This window comes from Schistocerca piceifrons, chromosome 2 (assembly GCF_021461385.2).
Source record: "Schistocerca piceifrons isolate TAMUIC-IGC-003096 chromosome 2, iqSchPice1.1, whole genome shotgun sequence".
Lineage (NCBI taxonomy): Eukaryota > Metazoa > Arthropoda > Insecta > Orthoptera > Acrididae > Schistocerca > Schistocerca piceifrons.
The window spans coordinates 136,102,031-136,117,941 of record NC_060139.1 but is presented as its reverse complement, the minus strand read 5'-3'; the positions used below and the strand labels follow the sequence as shown (position 1 = coordinate 136,117,941).

The 15,911-nt window shown below is 37.6% G+C and overlaps 1 protein-coding gene across 1 annotated transcript in view; it reads right to left on the bottom strand.

Annotated features, from left to right (window-relative positions):
- The window catches only part of LOC124777292 (oxidized low-density lipoprotein receptor 1-like), a 96,931-nt gene that overhangs the window by 28,519 nt on the left and 52,501 nt on the right, over window positions 1-15,911 (bottom strand). The gene's annotated exons all lie outside the window — the stretch shown is intronic.

Sequence of the window (15,911 nt, the reverse complement as noted above, 5' to 3'; positions counted from 1 at the left end):
TTACCTGCAGTTTCTGCAGCAGCATCTCGCTGGGTCACTTGAGGAAGCTCTCTTTGAGCACCAGCAGAGGATGTGGTGCATGCATGATGGAGCACTGGCACATTTTGCTGCTGTGATGAGACAAAACCTAACACACCAATATGGCCAAAGATGGATAGGGTAAAGAGGACCTGTACCACAATGTCCAAGATCACCTAATCTGAGCCTCATGGATTTCTATGTTCGGAGTCACCTTAGAGGTTTAGTGTATGCCACTCTCATTCACACGGTTGAAGAACTGAAGTGGACTTGCCAATGTTTGTCAAGGATTTGGAAATGATCCAAGAGGGTTTGAAAGTACTTGAAACTCATTCCGGCAGTGGGTATAGGCCATTGTTCAGGTACAAGGATAACACTTTGAACATCTCCATTAACTATGAGTACAGTCATGTACCTGTTGTCATGTTCCAGACACTCTCAGTAAAAATATCAGAGAACTTCTACACATCATTTAAGTCAAAGTTGTGCACTTATACTACTACTTGATCTAACAATAAAGACATTACAAGATTCCATTGACAACAAACTACTACTTAACACAATGAAAACATACAACTTAAACAATACAATATCAAATCCAACATGTACAACTGAAAACTTCTGTACACAAATAAGTCACATATTCTCAAATCTATGTGCCTTTCTCAGTACAAAAGTGAAGTTATAGTAATAGCTCTGTCAGACCACTATCCAAGAAAATTATTTTTAAATCACACCACCACAAGGGAAAAGGTTAAAAAAAAAAAATAGAAAATGAAGCCTAAATTAGCAAAACCATCAAGCATAAACATAAGATATAGGGATGGAAATGCTGGATAAAGACTCTTTACTGGGTCATAAATGACATTTTATAAATATCTTCTGTCTCAATCAAAAAGTCTAGTAAAAAATACTAATGCCAAGAACAAAAAATATATAACAAGAGGTATTTTGGTCTTCAGGAACAAGATAAAATTGAATTGTATTGAAAGTCAGAGACAACAGCACAGCCACAAAGAACCAAAGTTTGTTCTTCTTCCACAAACAAGCAAACAGTTGAGAACACAGAGACAAACGTAGAAACAATCCACTTACTAATATGTAATGAATCTACTTACTAATACAAGTAGTTCCTGAAAATAATTGTGAACACAATATGAGGGCGAGTGGCTGCTGCACTAGTTAGTTTTATCTATTTACAGATGTGAGCAATTCCTACCCACTACCTTTTACACATTACAGTAATAGAAATTCTTCTATGGACTAGAAGGAGTTGTCAAAGAGAAACTTCCTCAGTTTATTTTCAAATTTTACTTTGCTGTCTGTCAGACTTTTATATCACTGAGTAAGTGATCAAAAATTTTTGCCGCAGCATTGTGTACCATTTTTTGTGTTAAAGGCAATATTAATGTGGAGTATTGTAATTAAGTAGATCATTGCTCATTTCAAATTGTAGCAGATTGTTAACAACAAAGTTCAAGAGGGAATAAATATACTGTGCAAGATGATCTTGGGTGAGCACCACATACTGTTCTCACATTTTTTCACAATGAAGATTTTCTTTCTTGAAAATGAGTTACCTCAGAACATTATTCCATATGATATTATTGAATGAAAACATGCAAAATATGTCAACTTACTGATTTGCTTTTCCCCAAGATTTCCAATGATTCTGTATCTACATCTACACTCTGAAACAACTGTGAGGTGCACAGCAGACAGTACGTCCCATTGTACCATTATTAGTGTTTCTTCCTGTTCCATTCAAATACGTAGCTTGGGAAGTATCATTGTTTGAATGCCTCTGTGCATGCAGAAATTATTCTAATTTTATCCTCATGACCACACGTGAGCGATAAATGGAGGATTGTAGTATATTCTGAGAGTCATTGTTTAAGTCCAGTTCTTGAAACTTTGTTAATAGACTTCCTGGGGACACTTTACATCTATCTTCAAGATTCTTCCAGTTCAGCTCCTTCAGTATCTCTGTGACACTCTCCCAAGGATCAAACAAATCTGTGACCACTCCTGCTGCCAATCTCTGTATACATTCAGTATCCCCTGTTAGTCAGTATCCTCTATTTTGTAGAGTCCCGCATACTTGAGCAATATTCTAGAGCCAGCTCCATGAGTGATCTGTAAACAATGTCCTTTGTAGACTGATTGCTCTTCCCCATTATTCTACCAGTAAACTGAAGTCTACCACCTGTTTTACTGATGACTGAGCCTATGTGATCATTCCATTTTGTATCTCTCCTGAGTGTTACATCCAGGTGTTTGTATGAGTTGAGTGATTCTAGCAGTGACTCATTGATATTACAGTTACAGGATACTATGTTTTTTTTCATTTTGTGAAGTGCTCGTTTTAGATTTCTGGCCATTTAAAGCAAGTTACCAATCTTTGCAACACTTTTAAATCTTATTAAGATCTGACTGAATCTTTATGCAGTTTCTTTCAGATAATACTTGTTTATAGATAACTGCCTCATCTGCAAAAAGTCTGAGGTTACTATTAATAATATCTACCACCTCATCTGCAAAAAGTCTGAGTTTACTATTAATATTATCTGCAGGGTCATTAATTTACAACATGAACAGCAAAAGTCTCAAAACACTTCCCTGGGGCACACTTGGAGTAACTTCTACATCTGGCGATGACTCTCCATCCGAGATAACATGCTGTGTCCTCTCTACCAAAAAGTCCTTAAACTAGTCATTAATTTCACTTCATACCCCAAATGATCATACTTTTGACAATAGGCATAGTTGTGGCACTGAGCCAAATGCTTTTTGGAAATCAAGAAATACTGCATCTACCTGACTGCCTTGATCCAAAGCTTTTAGGATGTTGTGTGAGAAAAGTGTGAGTTGGGTTTCACATGAACAATGTTTTTGGAATCTATGCTGGTTAGTATTGAGGAGGTCATCCTGTTCAAAATTCTAAGTGGAAATGTGGCTGAACTAAATTGTTTTAAGAGTTCCAAAATGTGCTTTTTCCAATTTAAATTCTCATCAATATGGACACCTAACAATTTTAAAGTTTCCACCCTACTTATTATTCCCTCACAATGTTTTACACATACCGTTGATTTTGTACCCCTAGATGTCCAGAACTAAATATGTTGTGTCTTTTTAAACTGAAGGTGAAACCATTCACTGAAAACCAGTCAATGTTGGGACTTTTAAGAACTTCATTTACCATTGTTTCTGTAAGTATGTGTGGACTGATTACAATACTAGTGTCATTTGCAAAAGAACTATTTCTGTTTGTTGTATATTAGACAGAAGACTGTTTATATTTATGAGGAACAACAGTGGACCTAAGATTGTGCCTTGAGGATCACCATGCTTGATTTCTCCCCAGTCAGACGTATGTCACCAGACAACATTCATTGAATTATTAAGTACAACTTACAAAGGGGAGGGCTCATATAGGTGGTGCGGCAGATGCAGTGTCATGTGCACAAGTCATGTGGACCACTGCAGCAGCCGTTGTTGGCCGGCTCAAGGAGATGTCATTGGTATAATAATTGAATTGTAGTACGTTGGTGGCCTGGTGCTATGACATGTATCCCAGTATTACATGCAGGGTTACGGCACCTCTCCCTGCCCCCTTGGGGAAAGCACACTCCACTGATGTGGGTGTCGGCATGACAATTGAAACATCCATGGCCACTACAGTTGACACCACAGGCGATAATGGTGACAGTGGAGGAGATTCTGGGCTAGAACCGGTGAGCAGGGGTGGAAGTGGCACAGCCACAATCACTTGAAATGGCCACTCCCCCGCAAAGTACCATAAAAGGGCACCAGAGACAAGGGTGCTGGCAGTGTCCAACATCCAGTCCCTCGATGTGATGCAACTGCACTGACAGTGACAGTGCTGGCTGCTTGTCCACATCTGCAAGAGGGGACTCGGAATGACACACAGATGTTATATGTCCTTTTTTCCTACAGTTGTTGCAAGTCACCCAGACCTTAGGGCACACGACTCTGTCATGTTGCGCAAAACTGTATGAGCAAGATGGGACCATGGAATGCTGCTGTTAATGATGCCTAGTGACCACGAATAGGAGCCACTCTGCGATATCACACCAAGCCTCAATCTGATAACCAGCAGCAAGTGATACCTTGAAAGATTAGGAAATATTTAACACCTCTGCCAAAGATGGATTCTTGCACTGTAGTGCACACTGATGCACTTTCTTGTCATGCGATGACCAAATGATGGTGTCAAGGACCTTAGAAACAGCATAGGAATCATGATGATCATTGGTAACAAACTGAAATTTGCGACTGAGGTCATGGAGTCCAGCTGCCCAAGCTCGGCAGGTCTGGTGGGGCTGTTTATGACAACAATAGAATTCTACATGCAGTGCAGTGACATGCGTGATGTATGGTGAGAATTTGACAACAACTTACACATTTTGCCGAACAATCTGCCACAATAGCTGGTAGATCCAAGAAGAAATCCAAGAAAGTAAGAAAGCCTTGAATATGTTTGGATCAGTGACACCAAAAGCAAGACAGTTTTGCTGAAGCTGCTTCTCATAGGCTTCCCAGGTTTTGGCTGCAACATCATAAGGGGAAAAGGGCAGCAGGTACAGCAATGTAGTGGAAGCCTGCATACCTAATGTGGCCAACAAGCTCATGACAGCAACTATAAGAGCCTGGTGCTGCTCAAGGAGAGATTGGAGCACTGACTCTATGGACAGAAGGACCTAATGAACAGCCAAATACACTAAGCATGCAGAAGAGAAGACCACACTCCTTGCCAGTTGTATCATACTGTATGACAGAAACAAGAGAATGGCCACAATGAACCAAAGGTTATTCTTCTTTTACATCGAAACAACAGTTGACAACATAGACACAAACATAGAAACAATGCAAGTATTGATACAGCCAGTTGTCAACAATAAGTACGAACACAATATGAGAGCAAGTGCCTGCTGCACTGCACTTATAATGAGGAGAGCTCTGGTAGATGGTGTGACGAATGCCATACCATGTACACCAGTCATGTGGCCCATCAAAGTTGGCCACTGATGGCCAGCATCCGCAGATGCCATTGGCAATAAAGTGTAATGTGTGGGCAGCCTGGTGCCACAGGGAATTTCCAAGTATTACATACAGAATTACAGCAGAAAAATTAAACAGAATATATCAAACTAGCAAGGATGGAAAGTTTAAAGTGTATTACAGAAAATATATTCCAAAATATTACAAGCAGCCAAACAACTAGATGAAAAAAGTTGCATAAGTAGCATTGGCAATAAAGACAAGGCTTGCTGGTCTATTATAAACACAAATTGTGCACCATCAAACACATAGGAACATAGCAAAATACAGTTTATGATCAGAAAATAAAAAATACACCACAACAGAATAATATCACAAATCTCTTCAATGACTCTTGTCCAGTAGGCCAAAAGCTAAGAGAAGGAACAAATACAATAACACTTGGAAAACAAGTAATAGTACCCACAAAAAAACTAGCACTCTTTCCAGTGACAGAGGAAGAAATACTACAGATAATTAAATACCTAAAACAAACAAGATCACATGGAATTAATGGAAATTAATTAATAGAAATAAATACTGTTTATAGGAACTCAAGAAATCTCTTAAACAACTAATCAGTAAATCATTCCTGGAAGGAACTGTTTCTAACTGCTTACAGGCAGCATTGACAAAACCAATACATAAAAAGGGAAATGTATAAACCCATAGATTGTCTACCAGTCACATCAAAAATATTTGAGTGCGCTTGTGAACAGAGACTAATTGTATTTCTGATAAAATATGAATTAATCAAAAACAACTAATTTGGATCCAGAATAACAACACAACATGGAGGCAGTCACGTATCTCATTGAGAATGTCATAAGCAACTTAGACTCTAAAAATAAATGTGTAGGAATACTGACAATATCATTTCATAATACTGTCATTATTCCATCATGGATTTCCCATTGTGTAGGGGCATTTATGCATCTAACAAAGGCTTCTGACTGTACAGACCACAATACTTTAGTAGAACTGTAACAGTTATATACAGGAGACTGGATCCTATCATACCTGACAAACAGGAGCCCATATACAGCAGTTATACAAGGAGAGAAAATAAGATCTGAAGCGAAGGTTCTACACTTCTCTGTCCCACATGGATCTGTTCTTGGTCCATCACTTTTCATTTTATACATGAATCACATCTCAAACAATAATAGTTGCTTATGCAGATGACACAACTCTACTATTCATGCATGAAGACACAGAATATCTAGAAATTAAAGCCAACTTACAAGTAAATAATGCCATCCATTAATTAAATTTATGTAATAACATTACTGAAAAGCCTCTACATTTCACACTGAAAAACCAAGATAATGAAGATACCAATGTTTGCATGGAAGAATGCATAGCAGAAAACTCCGAACACACAAAATTCCTTGGAACAATATAAACTAGAATAAGCAGATAGAATGTAAGCTATAAGTTGGGAACTCAACTCAAACATGTGTGTTCTGCACAAACACAGCTACCTGAGAAGCACAGTTATTATGAAAAAGATACACTGTGTACTAATCCATTTGACATTAAATTACGGCATAATTTTGTGGAGAAGTACCTCAAAAACAAACACTAATAGAATATTTAAATTACAAAAAAAGCAATAAGAATGTTAGTCTACATGAAATGGAGAGAATCATGTAGGTCAGCGTTCAAAGAAATTAAGGTAATAGCACTACCCCACGTACACCCATACAAACTTCTATGCTGGACAAAATTCAGATATCCTTCCAATACTCAATATAACATCACACAACACAACCATGACACTGTAAAGGGGCACCCTCCTCTAGCATAACTTTCCCTCAACAGAAGCAGTTGATACCAGAACTAATTTTCAAATTTTGTACAGTTCAGTATTATCTCAACTGTTCATCTAAAAAATTTCATACAATTTTATACACAATATGTTATATTTCAAGCTAAAAACTATGAAACTGAATTGGTTTATTTTCATTTTTACGATCGATGAACAATTAATATTATTTTTTTTTAAACATTTGAAATTCAGAAATATTTGGCACACTTAAAATTTCTATTATTAATTATGCAATATGGTACTGTTTATTATGTTTATTTCCTATCAAAAGTTTTCCATCAAACAGTTTACATCCGCTGAATTATCTGCACCACTGTAGAGATAGTTTCGTGTCAGGCATGAATGACAATCAAAAAATTAAATTTTTTAAAAAGATGTCTTGAAGACAAAGCTCTATCATGGGTAAATTTAAATTTAAGTCAGTGGGAAACACATCAAAGTTCTGAGAAAAGTTTTTTAAATAAATTTTGGTCAGAAGCTGAACAGGGTAGAATCAAAAATGAATTTTTGAATGGTCCTAATTATAGGAATAGGGACAGTACTTTGAAAGAGTTTTGTAACAACCAATTTAAAAAATTAACACACCCTGATAAACCATTTGATGAAATGCTCTTGATTCATGCACTTAAAAGGAGATTATCAAAAAGGTTGCAGTGGGATTTAGTACACAGACCCGATGATTGTCTTGAACAATTTTTGCTTTATGCTGACAGACTGGATAGAGCAGTAGAAAGAAGTATGTACCACAATAATCGGAATGATAGAAATCATATTGGGAGTAATTACAGAAACAGAGATAATGGTAACTTCTATCAAGATCATAGTGTCAATAGAGAGAGAAATTTTGAACATCAGCAAAAATGGAACAACGGGGATAGCCGTGGACATTTTAATAGAAGAAACAATCATAGAAGTGCCTCAGGAAACGGCAGTTTGCCTCAATAAAGGCCCACAGTTTTGGGGCAAGGAAATACAACATGCACATGACCCCCAAGTTACACTTGCAATTAGACAACAACAACAGTGCTAATGATATTGAACATGTATCTGGAATTGAACAGAAGGAATACCAGATTTCTCATTTATGTGTTGATCAAAAGTTTTGGGATACTATGTATAATTATGATGATGTAGGTGCTAATCACAAACCAGAACGTGAGAGTAGTCAGAATTTTGATGTAGCATGTACTAATGATTTCTCCATCTGGTCAGAAAACGGTGTCTTGATCCAGAATGAGATTTTCACTCTGCAGCAGAGTGTGCGCTGATATGAAACTTCCTGGAAGATTAAAACTGTGTGCCCGACCGAGACTCGAACTCGGGACCTTTGCCTTCCGCGGGCAAGTGCTCTACCATCTGAGCTACCGAAGCATGACTCACGCCCAGTACTCACAGCTTTACTTCTGCCAGTATCTCGTCTCCTACCTTCCAAACTTTACAGAAGCTCTCCTGGCAGAAGCAAAGCTGTGAGTACCGGGCGTGAGTCGTGCTTCGGTAGCTCAGATGGTAGAGCACCTGCCCGCGAAAGGCAAAGGTCCCGAGTTCGAGTCTCGGTCAGGCACACAGTTTTAATCTGCCAGGAAGTTTCAGTGTCCTTGAAGTATGTAAGTCATGTGTTGACTATATTGGATCTAACCTAGTTGATATGTTTTATGTAGATGTGAATGAGAGCTGTGAAATAACTGAGGTTAGTAAATCTGAGACTGGTGGCTTATTGCAAATGAATATAGGTGAGGTAAGTGACTGTGATGGAGATGAGACTTGTGTTGATAGCAATTTCATTTCATTTGATGTTGTTGATTAGATACTTTTGGAGTAATATGATGATGATGAGTATCAGGTACTTGTGTAGTTTAAGAATAATGAAGTTTCAGAGTTATTTGTGAATGATGTTGAGAATACAGGTAAGGTAAGGGAAGTATGTGATATTATAAGTGAGAGTCATGGAATACCCATCCAGTCAAAATAGTTTTTCATTAATGTCATGCAGAGTAATGATCCAAACAGTAAAGGTGAGGCATCAGTGAGCCTAGAGAATGAAGGTGAAAACTTTTTGAAGTTTTTTTGGGACCAGATTGATGATAACATAGATAAATGTGTATTCTGGAATAAGTTAGCTGTGGTTGTTCACAATCTGTATTCCAATTGGTGGAATGAAGTGAAAGAAGATCTGAGCAGGAAGCGTAATTTTGACAGTAATGTGTTTTGTGTTCCTTCTGTAACAAGTGATGTTAGTTGTGCCACGGAATCCATTCATTGTGTTCAATCTTTACATGACAACAAGAATAAAAAAAGTAATGCTATGATACCAGTAAAGTTGATGCAACTCTGTGAAGACAGTGTGGATGTAGCATCTGATGAAAGGGAAAATGATCTTTTCATGAAGTGTCTGACAACAGAGAAGATGATTCATATTTTGTGTCTCCTTACATTAAAATTAAGATTGATCACTAAGAATGTAACTGTTGGTTGATACAGGTAGCCTAATTTGAGGTATATCTGAACAATTTAGAGACAAGATCAAGTATAGTAAGAATTTTGTGGAACTGTCATTGCATGTGTAAAGATAAGAGGAGCTATTGGTAAGCAAAGCAAGTTTGTAAAATTTCAGGTACTGTTAACTTCTGGTATAAAGGACAAGCCATTTAAATATGGATGCATAATGATCCCTAGTTTGGAAGAAAATATACTCGACATTTGCAGAGTCACACGACTATATAATTGTGTTTTGTTTGTCAGGAATGTCATATGCAAGATGATGTGGTTTCTAAAGTTCTGTATTATCTACTGACTGAGTTTAAATCAATGACACACTATATTTGTAGGGTCATACAACTATATAATTATGTTTTGTAATAGATTTCTGCTTTAGAATTTGATAAATATATGCCATGATAATAAATGAGCACATTTTTTGAGTGTTGAAATGGGATAATGCCATTAAATATCTAGTAATAAATTTTTATATTTTCTACTGTAAAAATTAGGAATAATATCTTAGGATCACTTTACTAGTTCATTTTTTATTGTATTTAGCTCTGTTTATTGAAGTTTCGTATGTGAACACTTCTAAATCCACAGACGTAAACTCTGTATACGTTTCTTTTTTTTTTTTTTTTTTTTTCCTCCCCAATATAAATAAGCACAGCATATGCAGTGTGATGTGAGGAAGGTACTGAACAGCATACTTAGTACACAAAACAATGTTTCAGGATTGATGTGAATGCTGCACAGGAAGTAACCTACCTGTTGGAGTGTGTGAGGAGAAATCTAGGGAGAAAACTGAAAGATGTGAATGGATCCACTCCCACACTGCTGAATGGTTGTACCCTTGCTGGTCCAGTTGGCTTACAAGAGATCATAGGTGCTGGGTAATATGTACACAAGCAACTGTCAACCACATCAGTGTTGTGACTGAGATTTGTAAATTGTTAGCCAAGAAATTATCCTGTATGAAGAATTCATGGGACTATTTGTTTACAAAAATTATCAATTGCATGTACAGTGTTATTTCACATAATTGTATTTTTTTTTAAATAGGGGGATTAACATCCCAATACATTATGTAACTTTAAATCAGTATGTACTTTTTATCAATTGCAAATGATTCTTCTAGGCCTCTATGTATGTAGGTTAGTTTGTATGAACAGTTAGCAAATAGTGTGGAAGTATAGACAGTATAACAAGATGTATACATTTCTGATTTCACACAATGATTTTAGTCCTCAAGCTACTCCATTATGTCATCATTCAAAGCCATTTATGACTCTGTTTACCTGTATTTATCCTGAGTATTGCAATATTGTATCTGATTGGAACTCGAGTTGTGGACAGACTCATGCTTAACTCTGTTTTGGGTACCCCTGGTCATCGAGACTCTGTGTGTGTGTGTGTGTGTGTGTGTGTGTGTGTGTGTGTGTGTGTGTGTGTACTCAAGGAGAGCATACAACTGAAGCGTGCGGACAAATAACGCTGTATGGCTCATTTTGACATTTCGTAGAATCGTGTGGAATAATGCTGTATACAGCAGTCTGCATCGCCTGCTGTTATAATTGACATGTTCACTGTCCGAGGGCAGCACTAAACAGCGACGAGACGCGCACAGTTTTTGCGCCTCTGCGCTAACAATGCTGTATGTTACAAGAATGGCGGAGTGCAGCAAGGTGACGCTTACCCCAAGTGGTTTGAAATGTGCAAATAATGCACGGAAAAGGAAAATTAACATTGGTAGTTGGCAGGATATTAAGAGGAAAATGCTTTGTGATGCTGGACTGGAACATAAATCACGAAAAGGAAAGGTAGTTCCTGCGAAACAGCCTCCAACACAAGTGAGTGAAATAATGCTGTATGGGTTTTGTAAAAAGGTGTATGTCTTTAGAGAAGCATATGTGTCCTGTAAAGGGGTGACGTGCCCTGTAGAGTACATGGCTCTAATGATATGTGTATCTTCTGAAAACGTTACAGTAAAAGTATATAATGTGAATGAAATTAACTACAGTTCTGTAGTTATCATTGGCGATAAAATAGAATACTCAGTCTGAGTAATGCTATATTATTAAAAGAGAACGTAAAATTTGATAATCTAGTTGAATATTAGGTAGTAATAGTGATTGTTTTCATGATTCAGGATCGTGTATGCAATGCAGAAGTGTGCTCAAAAGAAGGATGCAAGGACATAAACCTGGAAATGAAGCTAAAGCTATACGAAGAATATCATGCCTTAACATACGATGACCAGTCCATATACTTAATAAAATCCATGGAAATAGGCGTTCCAGCCAGGCGCAAGAGAGGTAAGACAGCCAATACTTCACGGAAACAAGTTACTTTCAAATACAAAGTTTACTCAAAAGAAGTGTGTCAAAAAACATTGCTTGACATATTCTCCATCACCCAGCGACGAATGCAGACTCTGCCACGTAAAGTAAAAGGTGGAATAACCACTCCTAAAGACGGTAGAGGAAAACATTGCAATAGGCCACATGCCATATCAAATGACGACAGGGCTCTTATTCGGCAACACGTATTGAGTTTCCCAAAGCGGATGAGCCATTACAGCAGGAATAAATCCTCAAAAGAATGTCTGCACCCCGATCTCAACCTCTGTAGAATGTATTGGTTGTTTACAGAAAAGTTTCCTGATAAGTCAATAAGCAGGTCATATTATCAAAGTGTGTTTCAAACAGATTTTAATCTGCGTTTCGGAACACGTAGATCAGATACTTGCAGACTGTGCGATTTGTTGTTTAACAAAATGATTGCAGCTTCAGATGAGATAGAACTGCACAAGATCGAAATTGAGAGTCAGTTGCATCATTCAAGGGCAGACCAAGCATACAAAGCCCTAAAAAGCGATATGGAAAAAGCTAAGAGGAATAACAATATACAGGGTTATTACAAATGATTGAAGCGATTTCACAGCTCTACAATAACTTTATTATTTGAGATATTTTCACAATGCTTTGCACACACATACCAAAACTCAAAAAGTTTTTTTAGGCACTCACAAATGTTCGATATGTGCCTCTTTAGTGATTCGGCAGACATCAAGCCGATAATAAAGTTCCTCCCACACTCGGCGCAGCATGTCCCCATCAATGAGTTCGAAAGCATCGTTGATGCGAGCTCGCAGTTCTGGCACGTTTCTTGGTAGAGGAGGTTTAAACACTGAATCTTTCACATAACCCCACAGAAAGAAATCGCATGGGGTTAAGTCGGGAGAGCGTGGAGGCCATGACATGAATTGCTGATCATGATCTCCACCATGACCGATCCATCGGTTTTCCAATCTCCTGTTTAAGAAATGCCGAACATCATGATGGAAGTGCGGTGGAGCACCATCCTGTTGAAAGATGAAGTCGGCGCTGTCAGTCTCCAGTTGTGGCATGAGCCAATTTTCCAGCATGTCCAGATACACGTGTCCTGTAACATTTTTTTTGCAGAAGAAAAAGGGGCCGTAAACTTTAAACCGTGAGATTGCACAAAACACGTTAACTTTTGGTGAATTGCGAATTTGCTGCACGAATGCGTGAGGATTCTCTACCGCCCAGATTCGTACATTGTGTCTGTTCACTTCACCATTAAGAAAAAATGTTGCTTCACCACTGAAAACAAGTTTCGCACTGAACGCATCCTCTTCCATGAGCTGTTGCAACCGCGCCGAAAATTCAAAGCGTTTGACTTTGTCATCGGGTGTCAGGGCTTGTAGCAATTGTAAACGGTAAGGCTTCTGCTTTAGCCTTCCGTAAGATTTTCCAAACCGTCGGCTGTGATACGTTTAGCTCCCTGCTTGCTTTATTCATCGACTTTCGCGGGCTACGCATGAAACTTGCCCGCACGCGTTCAACCGTTTCTTTGCTCACTGCAGGCCAACCCGTTGATTTCCCCTTACAGAGGCATCTAGAAGCTTTAAACTGCGCATACCATCACCAAATGGAGTTAGCAGTTGGTGGATCTTTGTTGAAGTTCGTCCTGAAGTGTCGTTGCACTGTTATGACTGACTGATGTGAGTGCATTTCAGGCACGACATACGCTTTCTCGGCTCCTGTCACCATTTTGTCTCACTGTGCTCTCAAGTGCTCTGGCAGCAGAAACCTGAAGTGCAGCTTCAGCCAAACAAAACTTTAAGAGTTTTTCTACGTATCTGTAGTGTGTCGTGACCATATGTCAATGAATGGAGCTACAGTGAATTTATGAAATCGCTTCAATCATTTGTAATAGCCCTGTACATGTTATATGTGTTGACCTACAACAGGCTTTACTTTGTCCTACATTGACTCATTCCACGGTATTCTACCAGACAGAGCTGTCATCGTATAATTCACGATTCATGACGTTGGTACTGGAAACATCACCGTAAAATTGTGGGATGAATCCACCGCAAGGAGAGGTACAACCGAAATAGTTTCCTGTCTGCTTAAATTTGTGACGCACAATTATGATACCCTTGAAGAAGGCATGGAATGAAAACTGATTGTTTGTTCTGACTGCTGTGTCTGGCAGAACAACAACTGGAGAGTTTTAGTGTTTTATTTCTATCTGATCAGCTGCAAGTACTTTATAGATATACATAAGAAATTTTTAATTTCGGGTCACAGTTTCCTACCTTGTGACGGGGATTTTGCAGTCATTGAGAAAAGGAAGAAAGTGTCAAAACTCATGGTTCCTTCAGAATGGAAGCACATCATTGCTGAGGCCTTTGTCGATCCTTAAAAACTGACCATTCACGAGATGATGATGGAAGACTTCAAGGACATAAGATCCATTGAGTTGCTTTTGAAGAAGCCGCCTGCTCTGAAAATTACTGATGTACTTTGGTTGAAGCTGTGTAGTGACGATCCTCGAGGTTTAAGCATGCGCCGTACCGACAATGTGCTTAGCCCATGGGAAAGACACTGTATTGTAAAGCATGGTTGTGAACATCAAGTAAAAAATTGTCCATTGCCTTCTGAATTCCAGTTACCCTATAATGGGACACTGAAAGTTCATAAGGAGAAGAAAAGGGATCTATTGGACATGACGAAATATATGGAACCAAAATACAGGCTGTTTTATGAAAACCTGCAGTGTGACAACTGACTATAATGTACTAGATTTGAGCCTAAACTTGATAAACTAATGTTGTATTTTTTTTTTAAGATCAAGCAATTCAGTTTACAATAAATATTATTTAGTATCTTGTTTTAAATCTCTTACTTACTATTTTTGTATTCTAGACACCTTATAATTACAGCAGAGCACTGGCTGATCTGGAATAATGCTGTATATCCATTGCCATACAGCGTTATTCCATTTTAAAACTTACTTATTTTCGAAAAATCTGTGCTTAGCGCAATTTTAAAAACCAGAAATTAGTATTTTCCACAGTCTGTATGCACAAACAATACATATCTGCTATTCCATTATTATATCATATTAATTCTCTGGAACTAACAGTTTTTGTCAATTTCCCAACAACTGCGAAATGTACTAGATTCTTCGTGTGCACGCTTCAACTATTGATTGAGGCTAGATGCTTCCTATAATTACTCTTTACATATGACTGAACTTATTGATATATGACTGTGAACTTTATTCATTTTGTTGTGTCGAAACATTTTTTGCTGGTGTGTACCCATGTGCTTTGGATTCATGGGTCGGTCCCTACATTGTAAGCTTAGACGCTAATAATTTTTCATTATTTTCTTCGTTCATGAATCAACATATCCTTAAATACTCTGGTCTATGTGGCTGATTGATTTTGTGTTATATTCCTAATCATGATTGAGTATATTCTTCCGGTCTCTACCCTTCGTTGTGAGTTTTTTGAGTCAGCTCACTCATTGCACACTTAGGCTCTAAATTTTTTCTCTTCTCTTCTGAAGATTTTGAAGGTGTGAGTTTATAGACATAAACTTGCAATTTGTAACTCTAGTAATTTACATTGTCTCTGTATTTATTTCTGTAGTTTAGTGTTGTAAGGTTTTAATTTTGACTTTGTATCATTTGTCTCGTGACAGAATGTTGCACAGATCTGAAAATTGAAATTCCATGTCTTTGGTACACCTAATAGTACATCACAAAATATTGTAAAGACATTGTCTCAAAATTTTGTGAGGGGGATATTGCAAAGGGACACTCTCCTCTAGCATCACTTTTCCTCAGCAGAAGTAGTCGATACGAGAACTAATTTTTAAACTTTGGACAGGTCAGTATTATCTCAACTGTTTATCTAAAAAATTTCATATAATTTTATAAACAATATGTTATATTTCAAGCTAAAAACTATGAAATCGATTTGCTCTATTTTCATTGTTACAATCGATATGTACTAGCTCTGTATGTACAGTTTAGAAACATTTGAAATTACGAAACATTTGGCACACTTAAAATTTTTATTATTAATCATGCAATCTGGCACTGTTTAATACATTTATTTCTGGACTCATTTATACTTTAATAGAAATTCTTTTGTCAAGAAAATTCGCAAAACCCTTGGTATATCATTATTACCACAGAGTGA